At 37.8% G+C, this 10,780-nt stretch overlaps 1 pseudogene; it reads left to right on the top strand.

The window, feature by feature from the left end:
* Positions 1 to 6,089: 6,089 nt before the first annotated feature.
* On the top strand, positions 6,090 to 6,558 carry LOC102143657 (large ribosomal subunit protein eL20 pseudogene; annotated as a pseudogene).
* Positions 6,559 to 10,780: the final 4,222 nt, after the last annotated feature.

The following is a 10,780-nucleotide window of genomic DNA, read 5'->3' as shown; positions in this document are numbered from 1 at the left end:
ATATCCCTCTTATAACATTGTATTATGGTATTATGATCTTTACTAGATTTCAGCTTATTGAGAAGATTTCATTTATCTTTATATCTGCTATAGCACTTAGCACAGGGCCTTGAAAATAGTAAATATTCAACAAATCTTTGCTGAAATTAATGGAATCAAAACAAAAATGTGAATGTGAAGGCTCAGGGAAGCCTGGAGGTTAGCATTGTTTAGGGAGGATTGCAAAGATAGTTGGCTGGGGGAGTAAATGAAGTCTTATACAAAATTATAAAAATGTAAAAATATTGCTAATTCTTCTGCTGAATTTATTTATCTTCAAGGATCCAATCACTTACCTACAATGTGCCATAGTGCCTCCATCTCTGTGGTATGAATATAATTTATCAGTTACCTATCTGGAATATGTCATAGTTGGTTCATGTTGCTATGAAGGAATACCAAAGGCTGGGTAATTTATAAAGAAAAAGGGTTTATTTGGCTCATAGTTCTGCAGATTGGACGAGGAGCATGGCACCAGAATCTGCCTTTGGTGAGGTCCTCAGGCTGCTTCCACTCATGGCAGAAGGTAAAGGGGAATTCAGCCTGTGCAGAGATCACATGGTGAGAGCAGAGGCAGGAGAGAAGAAGCAGGTGCCAGACTCTGTTTAACAATCAACAACCAGCTCTCACTGGAACTAATGGAGTAAAAACTCACTCATTACTCAGAAGACTGAACTAAGCCATTCATGATCTGCCCCATGGCCCGAAAACCCCCATTAGGCCCCTCCTCCAACACTGGGGATCAAAGTTCAGCATGAGATTTGGAGGATCAAATACCCAAACTATAGCAGAATGTCATTAGACCCATGAAATATAACTTGCATTTTATTGTTCTTACTAGAAATTAGCACATTTGATCAATAAAAGTTTAGCCAGTATTGACAATGCCAAAATGTTGAAAAGTATTTTTATGTAATAATATGTTTCAATTAAAGAAATGGAACCATGTTGTGACAAATACTTTTTTTGTTACTTTCATATGTAACATATAATTTAGAATATGTACAATTGACTTTGTATTTGTTCAGTTTATATTTACCTTGAACAATGTGAAGGTTAAGAACTCTGACCCCTACACATACAGTTTAAAATCTGCAAATAACTTATGACTTCTCCAAAATTTAACTGCTAATACCCTACTGTTGACAGGAAGCCTTACTGATAACAGTCGATAAACACAAATTTTATATGTTGTATGTATTATATATGGTATTCTTACAATAAAGTAAACTAGAGAAAAGAATATTAAAATTATCAGACAGATTAAATATATTTACTGTTCATTAAGTGGAAGTGGATCATCGACAAAGTCTTCATCTTTGCCATCTTCTTGTGAGTAGGCTGAAGAGAAGAAGGAAGAAGAGAGGTTGGTTGTGCTATCTCATGGGTGGCAGAGTTGTAAGAAGTGGAGGAGGTGGAAGGGGAGGGAGGCAGGAGAGGCAGGAACTCTCAGTGTAACTTCTGTGGGAAAAAAATCCACGTGTAAGTGAACCTGTGTAATTCAAAATTATGTTGTTCAAGGATCAGTTGCAGTTTGAATGACGAAATTTTGGGTTTTCCAGGATATTTGGGTGGTATATGAAGACAAGTAGGCTGAATGTTACCTTGACTGCCCTAAAGTTTCAAGTCATCATGCAAATTGTACTCAGGAAATATCATCTGAATTAATTTGAAATATGGTTTTGTCCTATCATGAAAGGGAAGGAAGTGGATAAACAGCAAATGCTTTCATTTTTAGCTTATAAATGAGCAGTTCAAGCTTAGTCTTACTGCCATTAGCAGGCTTTGACCCTGGCTCATCTGACATTGAATCAAATATATCTGTAAATAAACTCTCAAATTATGAAATATATTATTTCAGCTTGAGATATTTGTAAAATCTCTGGGTTTTCCTAAAATACAATAATTTTAAGCATACTTAAAATATTTTACTGCCTTTCCAAGTTTACCTGAGCCTATATTTTTGTGTAAAGGGTTTTAAAATTTTTGGTATGAAGGATTGTTCAGCTAATGGAAGATACTATTGTTTTAAAAAGTAATTAAATGGGCTAGTCATTTCAGATATTTAAGTGAGAACGCAATTTAGTTGATTTCACAGTTAACAATTTAACATCAATAAAAAGGAGCTCCTAGTTTTCTACATGGGCTTGTGTGAAACAAATGAATACCAATTAAAATATGATATTTCCACTAGGGCTTAGACCACCATTTTTCTAATTATGGTATAAATCTCTCAGTGGAAAATAATCTTCATCTATAAAGAAATAATTCCCAACAGAAATCTTATATCTTGTAGAACACCAATTATTATACATTTCCCAATACCTTTGCCAGGGGAAGTATGCATCAGTCAGTGAATTAAAATCATGGCATTTAAGGGAAAGATAAACTATATTGGAAGCAAGTAAAGCATCGAGTACATGAAATAGCTCATTCAACTTTATGTCTTGATTTTGTTTCACTAAATTGGGAGTGTTTTAATATCTGTTTTCTGCTATTGGGTAAAATTGAATGAGCTTTATTTCATAAAGAATAACGCACTCTTATACTCTTATTCCCTCTCATTTAGTTTGCTAGCTGTATAAAATGGACTTACTGCTCATGACATAATTTGAATGGTAATATAATCTATAGCCCTTAGACTATTGGCAAGGCTTACATGTTATGATTTAAATGGACATCAACAAGGCTATATATATATAATAAAAACAAACAAACAAAAACAAGGCCATTTAATTCATGCTGATGACAATAGCTTAATTATTTGTATGGTGGTTTGTAAAAATTAGTTGGCTGAAATGAATTAACCTTCATGCCATAATCCATTCATCTCATTCACCTGGACATGGAATATGGGTTCTTCATTAAAATAGAAGTATATTACATTTATTTATTAAATCTACTTTAAAACATTTAGAAACATCAGAAATTTATTACTCACAATTCTGGAAGCTGGGAAGTCCAAAATCAAGGCAACAGCAGATTGTCATTTTCTGGTAAGAGCCTGTACCTCATAGATGGCTCCTTCTATGTGTCCCACATGGCAGCAGGGAAAAGGGGATCCTGCAAGTCTCTTTTATAAGAGCCCTCTTATATTCATGAGCCCTCACGATCTAATCATCTCCCAAAGATTCCATCTCTTAATACTATCACAGTGATGATGAAGTTTCAACATATGAGTTTTGAGGAAATATCAACATTCTGACCACAGTAATATGTCTATGCTCTCTGGGCATTTATGTTTCAGCTAGAAAGGTTAGAATGCATCAGGAAACAAGCCAGGAAGAGACTGTGGATCCAGAAGCAGGTAAGATCCTGAGGGAAGTGGGCAGGGAAAGCCCTGGGGAGGTAGTGCGTCTGTACCTAGTGTTCAAGGCATGGCAGGATGTGAAGGTGCATGGGCAGGCAGAGAGTTGGCAGAAAGCATCAAGAAAGGCATGGGTTGGGGAGAAGACAAGGTGTGGTAAGAGGCAGTGAATAAAGAGTCCCACTGGAGTAGATTCCTTGGAGAGGAGCCAGGAGCTAAAGGGCTATTTCTGATACAGGAAACAGAGCATCCCGCAAGTGTCACTCTGGGTATGGGGAATCTACGGGCAGTTAGTGGGTTTTTTTTCTTTAAAAAAAGAGAAAAACTCCTATTTTAGGTTTGCGGGCACATGTGAAGGTTTATTACATAGGTAAATTTGTGTCGTGGGAATTTGTTATACAGATTATTTCATCACCCAGTTATTAAGCCCAGTACCCAATAGCTATCTTTTCTGCTCCTTTCCCTCTTCTCACCCTCCAGCTTCAAGTAGACCCCAGTGTCTGTTGTTTCCTTTCTTGTATTCATAACTTCTCGTCATTTAGCTCCCACTTATAAGTGAGAACATGCGATATTTCGTTTTCTGTTCCTGTGTTAGTTTGCTAAAGGTAATAGCCTCCAGCTTCATTTGTGTTCCCGCAAAAGACATGATCTCATTCTTTTTCATGGCTGCGTAGTATTCCACAGTGTATATGCACCACATTTTCTTTATCCAGGTTGTCATTGATGGGAATTTAGGTTGATTACATGTCTTTACTATTGTGAATAGTACTGCAATGAACATTTGTGTGCATGTGTCTTTATGGTAGAATGAATGATTTATATTCCTCTGGGTATATACCCAGTAATGGGGTTGCTGGGTCAAATGGTAATTCTGCTTTTAGCTCTTTGAGGCATCACCATACTGCTTTGCACATAGTGGAACTAATTTACACTCCCACCAACAGTGTAAGTTTCCTTTTCTTCCCAACCTCACCACCATCTGTTATTTTTTGACGTTTCAATAGTCATTCTGACTGGTGTGAGGTGGTATCTTATTGTGGTTTTGATTTGCATTTTTCTAATCATCAGTGATATTGAGCTTTTTTTCATATGCTTGTTGTCCACATGTACGTCTTCTTTTGAAAAGTGTCTGTTCATGTCCTTTGCCCAGTTTATTATTATTATTATTATACATTTTTTTTTTGAGATTGAATCTCTCTCTGTTCCCCAGGCTGGAGTACAGTGGCATGATTTCAGCTCACTGCAACCTCCGCCTCCCGAGTTCAAGTGATTCTCTTGCCTGAGCCTCCTGAGTAGCTGGAATTACAGGCGCCTGCCACCATGCCCAGCTAATTTTTTGTATGTTTAGTAGAGATAGGGATTTCTTTACATCAAATGTTTTCATAATGTCTCAGAATTGGAAGAGAAGTCATCTAGTCCAACTTCCCACTCACTGCAGAAATCTGACCTGTAGTTTGACTAATACGCAGTGTCCCATGGGAAAAAATGGGCTTTGCAGTCAGACCTGAATTCAGATCCCAGTTTTACAATTCATTAGCTGTGTTACTCAACATTACTTAACATGACTGTTTATCTCCTAATCAGTAGAATAAAAATAATGATGATGTTTACCTAGGCTAGTATTTATTGAAGCAGTCATTATGTGCTAGGCTTTTTTTTTTTTTTTTTTTTTTTACATAGTAAGTACCTACATTTTAACCACCCTTCCTTGTTTGTCATATTTAGGGTTTCCTAAGCAATATGTGTTAATTGTTTAGCATAACATAAAATACTTTTCCTTTGCCAGGTACAGATCAATAGGCCAGTAGCTACAAGAAGTAAGAGCTGAAGTTTGTCTTTAGCATACTCGGCTTCGCCTTCTCACAAACACCAAACAGATGAGAGAGGAAAAAAATAATTTTGGTCTAAAGCAGAGGTCTCTAGACTTTTAATTGCAGGCTCCTAACCTGGAGCAACCCCCCCAAATTTAGTTATAGGTAATATACATTAATTACTGTACTACTATGTTCATTGTAAAACATGATAAAAATTAGAAGTTGTAAAACAAGATGAAAAAAAAATCTTAATACAAGAAACTGCTAGCTGGAATATACAAAGAACTCTTAAATCTCAACAACAAAAAGACAAATACTCCAATCTAAAAATGGGCAAAGGAACTGATTTTTGACCAAGGTGCCAAGAATACATAATGGGAAAAGAATAGTCTTGCCAATAAATGTGTTTGAAAACTGAATATCCACATGTATGAAAATAGACCCTATCTCACACATTATACAAAAACCAACTCAAATTGAATTAAAGACTTAATTGTAAGACCTCAAACTATCAAACTACTAGAAGAACACTTAGCAGAAAAGCTCTATGACATTGAAGCAGGATTCATTGGTCTGGGCAATGAATTCTGGATATGAACCCAAAGTACAGGCAAAAAAAAAAAAAGCAAAAATAGACACATGGGATTACACCAAACTGAAAAACCTCCGCACAGTAAAGTAAACAATCAACGGAGTGAAGAGACAACCTACATAATGGGAGAAAATATTTGCAAAGTATATATCTGATAAGGAATTAATACCCAAAATATAAAGGGACTAAAACAGCTCAATAGCAGGAAAACAAATAATCTGATTTTAAAACGAGGAAAGCCCTTTCGCGGGTGGAGGCGAGTTCGGAGAGGCCTCCCTGAAGGCATAGGGCACACTAGGAGAGTATAAGGTAGTGGGTCCTACCCGCCCACCCCCAAATGCCACACACCGCCCCTCTACCTCATGCGAATCTTTGCACCTAATCATGTCGTCTCAAAGTCCAGCTTCTGGTACTTCGTATCTCAATTAAACAAGATAAAGAAGTTTTCAGGGGAGATTGCCTACTCTGGGCGGGTGTTTGAGAAGTCCCCTCTGCGGGTGAAGTACTTCCGCATCTGGCTGCGCTGTGACTCCCTGAGCCGCACCCACAACCTTTATCGGGAATACCAGCACCTGACCACCGCGGGCGCTGTCACCCAGTGCTACCGAGTCTTGAGCGCCCGGCACTGCGACCAGGCCCACTCCATCCAGATCATGAAGGTGGAGGAAGATCGCAGCCGGCAAGTGCAGCCGCCGTCCTTTAAGCAGTTCCACGACTCCAAGGTCAAGTTCCCGCTGCCCCACCGGGTCCTGCGCCGTCAGCACAAGCCACGCTTCACCACCAAGAGGCCCAACACCTTCTTCTAGATGCAGGGCCCTCGCCCAGATGTGCCCCAAATAAAATCGGGAAGGCCAAAAAATAAAAATAAATAAACAAATAAATAAATAAATAAATAAATTTTAAAAAACGGAGAAAGGGCCTGAATACATATATCTCAAGAGAACACAGGCAAATAGGTCAACAGGTATATGAAAAAATGTTCAACATCACTAATCATCAGGGATATGCAAATTAAAACCACAATGAGATATCACCTAAGGCTTGTTAGAATAGCTGCTATCAGAAAGACAAAAGATAAATGTTGGCGACTATGTGGAAAAAAGAGAACCATTGCAAACTGTGGGTGGTTATGTAAATTTAGTGCAGCCATGATAAAAAACAGTACAGAGATTCCCCCCAAAATTAAAAATAGAGCTACAATATGATCTGCCAATTCCACTTCTGCCTATATAGCCAAAGGAATTGGAAACAAGATCATGAAAAGAGAATACTCACTCCAATGTTTATTGCAGGATTATTCACAATAGCCAAGATATGGAATCAACTTAATTGTCTATCAACAGATGAATGGATATATGGAATATATACACAATGGAATACTATTCAGCCATTAAAAATAAGATAATCCTGTCATTTACAGTAGCATGGATGAACTTGGAGGAAATTTTGTTAAGTGAAATAAACCAGACACAGAAAGACAAATACCACATGATTGTACTCAAATGAAGTATCTAAAAAAGTTGATCTCATATAACTAGAAAGTACAATGGTTGTTACCAGAGTCAGGGTGGTTGCGGGAGGGAGCTGGGATGATGTTGGTCAATGAACACAAAATTGTCAGGAGAAGTAAGTTCAAAAGATCTATTGTACAACATGGTGAATATAGTTAACAATAATATGTTATATTCTTGAAAAATGCTAAGAGAGTGAATGTCAAATGTTCTTGCCACAAAAAGTACTACTATGTAAGGTAATGAGTATGTTAATTAGCTAGATTTAGTCACTCCATAGGGTATATAAACTTCAAAACATTATTTTCGGCCAGGCATGGTGGCTCATGCCTGTAATCCCAGCACTTTGGGAGCCGAGGTGGGTGGATCACCTGAGGTCAGGAGTTCAAGACCAGCCTGGCCAACATGGTGAAACCCCGTCTCTACTAAAAATACAAAAATTAGCCGGGCATGGTGGCAAGTGCCTTTAGTCCCAGCTAATCGGGAGGCTGAGGCAGGAGAATCGCTTGAACCCGGGAGGCGGAGGTTGCAGTGAGCTAAAATCGCTCCACTGCACTCCAGCCTGGGTGACAGAGCAAGACTCTGTCTCAAAAGACAAAAGCAAAAAACATCATTTTGTACATAATAAATACATACAATTTTATGTGCTAATTAAAAAATAGTAAAAATAATAATGAAGTATGTACTTTTTTTATTATTTAATGGAAGCTTGCTCTGTCAACCAGGCTGGAGTGCAATGGCGCAATCTTGGCGCACTGCAACCTCCGCCTCCTGGGTTCAAGAGATTCCCCTGCCTCAGCCTCCAGGGTAGCTGGGATTACAGGCGCCTGCCACCACGCCTGGCTAATTTGTGTATTTTTAGTAGAGACGGGGTTTCACCATGTTGGCCAGGCTGGTCTTGAACTCCTGACCTTAGGTGATCCGCCCACCTTGGCCTCCCAAAGTTCTGGGATTACAGGCTTTAGCCATCGCACCTGGCCAAAGTATACACTTTTTAATGTCCAAAGAATTTGGATAGATATTTCTTCAAATAAGACATATAAATGGCTAATAAACACATGAAAAAGTTCTCAACATCTTTAGTCATCAGAGGAATATCAATCAAACTCACAATGTGATACCACTGTGCACGTATTAGGTGGATATAATCAAATAAATGGAAAATAACAAGTGTTGGTGAGAATGTGAAGAGATGTAAACCCTCATACATTCTTGGTAGAAATGTAAAGCGGTACAGTTCTTATGGAAAATAGTCTGGTAGTTCCTCAAATGGTTAAACACAGAGTTACCCTGTGGTTCAGAAATTTTACTCCTAAGGTGTACAGTTGACCCTTGAACAACATCAGTTTGAACTGCACAAGCCTACTTATATGCAGATTTTTTTTCAATAAAAGTTTCAATGAATGTTCTTGCTCCTCCACCTCCTCTTTACCTCTTCCAACTCTGCCACTCCAAGACATGAAGATCAACCCCTCTTCTTCCTTGTCTTCCTCCTCAGCTTACTCATGTGAAGATGATGAGGATGAAGACCTTTATGATAATCTACTTCCACTTAATGATAGCAAATATATTTTTTCTCCCTTATAATTTTCTCAATAACATTCTTTTTCCAGCTTACTTTATTGTAATAATACAGTATATAATATATATCACATAGAAAGTTTGTGTTAATCAACAGTTTTCAGCAAGGCTTCCTCAACAATAGGCTATTAGTAGTCAAGTTTTCAGGGAGTTGAAAGTTATTTGTAGATTTTTGACTGTTCAGGGGGTCAGCACTCTTAAACCCCATGTTGTTTGAGGATGTATGCTCAAGAGAATTGAAAACATTTGTACTAACAAAGACTTTTTGCATCAATGCTCATAGCAGCATTAACCATACTACCCCAAAATGGAAACAATCCAAGCTTTCATCAGCTGATAAATGGATAATCAAAATGTGGTATATCCATGCAATTAAATATTTTTGGCATTGAAACAATGAAGTAGTGATATACGCTACAACATGGATGAAACTTGAAAACGGTCTGCTAAGTGAAAGAGTCCATCATAAAAACTAATTATATGATTCCACTTATATAAAATGTCCAGAATAGGAAAATCTATATATAGAGAAAGAGTAAATTAGTGGTTGCCTGGAGATCAGGTAAAGGAGGGATGGGGTGACTGCTAATAGAAATGAGATATCTGTGGAGTAATGAAAATGTTCTAAAATTAGATTATAATGATAGTTGGACAAATCTGAATATACTAAAAACCACTGGCTTTCACACTTTAAGCCAGTGAATGTTATGGTACATAAATTGTAACTTGACAAAGCAATTTTAAGAAATAAACCCCTGTGACACATGTCCGCCTGTATAACAAACTTGCACATGTACCCCTGAACCAAAAATAAAAGTTAAAAAATAAAACAAAGTAAAAAAATAAAAACAAAAGAAATAAAAAATATAAATAACAGTTTTTCTGTTTTCCTTCTCATACTTCATGGTCTTGTTCATGTCCTGGGATGTACATGTCTAATTTGGAAACCTCTGGTCTGAAGGTCCTTCTCAGTGGTCCTGAAAATAACCTTATATTGGTAGCCAAAATTTCAGATAGGTAAGATGTAACCCCTAGCGTTAATGACTGACAGCTCAATAGTAAATTGTTGGAGGAGTGAAAATAGCAACTTAACAATACTGAATTGGACCTCAGTTGACCTTCATTTCATTTCCCTGTTGGGCCTATTTTCCCAAATGGGGATTTCCTTAACCAAGAAATCATGTTAACCAATTTTATTCTGATCAAGGATATTGACTGTGACCTAAGGGATAGTAAACGCATGATTAAACTATTGCCTATCATTTTTCTGGTGGTTACTACAAATATTCAGAGATTTTTAAATGACTGTGACTCTTATACCAAACTCACTCATATCATTTTTAGTAATTGCCATCAAAATTAAATTGGCGTAGCTCAGTGTTAACATAGTATGGGATCATTCTTCTCAAGGCATCTATCTCTGTTACTAATGTTTCTTTGGCTCTATTTTAGCTACAATGTTTTTACACTGAACTTTTCTCACTGCCACAAATTGTGCACTGCAAAATCATGTAACATTGTTGAAACCCTGTAGAAGATACATTATAAACATTGACAACGTTTTTATAAATTCTAGTAAAATGCAAAACTGCTTGACTATGCAAAATAGTGTATTGTTTCAGGAACAATGTAATTTTATTTGTGGAAAAAATGTTATGAAGGCCGGGCGCGGTGGCTCACGCCTATAATCCCAGCACTTTGGGAGGCGGAGGCGGGCGGATCACTTGAGGTTAGGAGTTTGAGACCAGCCTGGCCAACATGGCGAAAACTCGGCTCTACTAAAAATACAAAAATGAGTCAGGTGCGGTGGCGGGGGCCTGTAATCCCAGCTACTCGGGTGGCTGAGACAGGAGAATCGCTTGAACCCGAGAGGGAGGGTGTGGGTTGCAGGTGAGCCAAGATAGCATCACTGCACTGCAGCCTGGGCGACAGAGCA

The sequence above is a fragment of the Macaca fascicularis genome, chromosome X (genome assembly GCF_037993035.2).
Source record: "Macaca fascicularis isolate 582-1 chromosome X, T2T-MFA8v1.1".
NCBI lineage: Eukaryota > Metazoa > Chordata > Mammalia > Primates > Cercopithecidae > Macaca > Macaca fascicularis.
The sequence above is the reverse complement of the archived record's forward strand: the minus strand, read 5'-3'. Positions and strand labels throughout refer to the sequence as shown.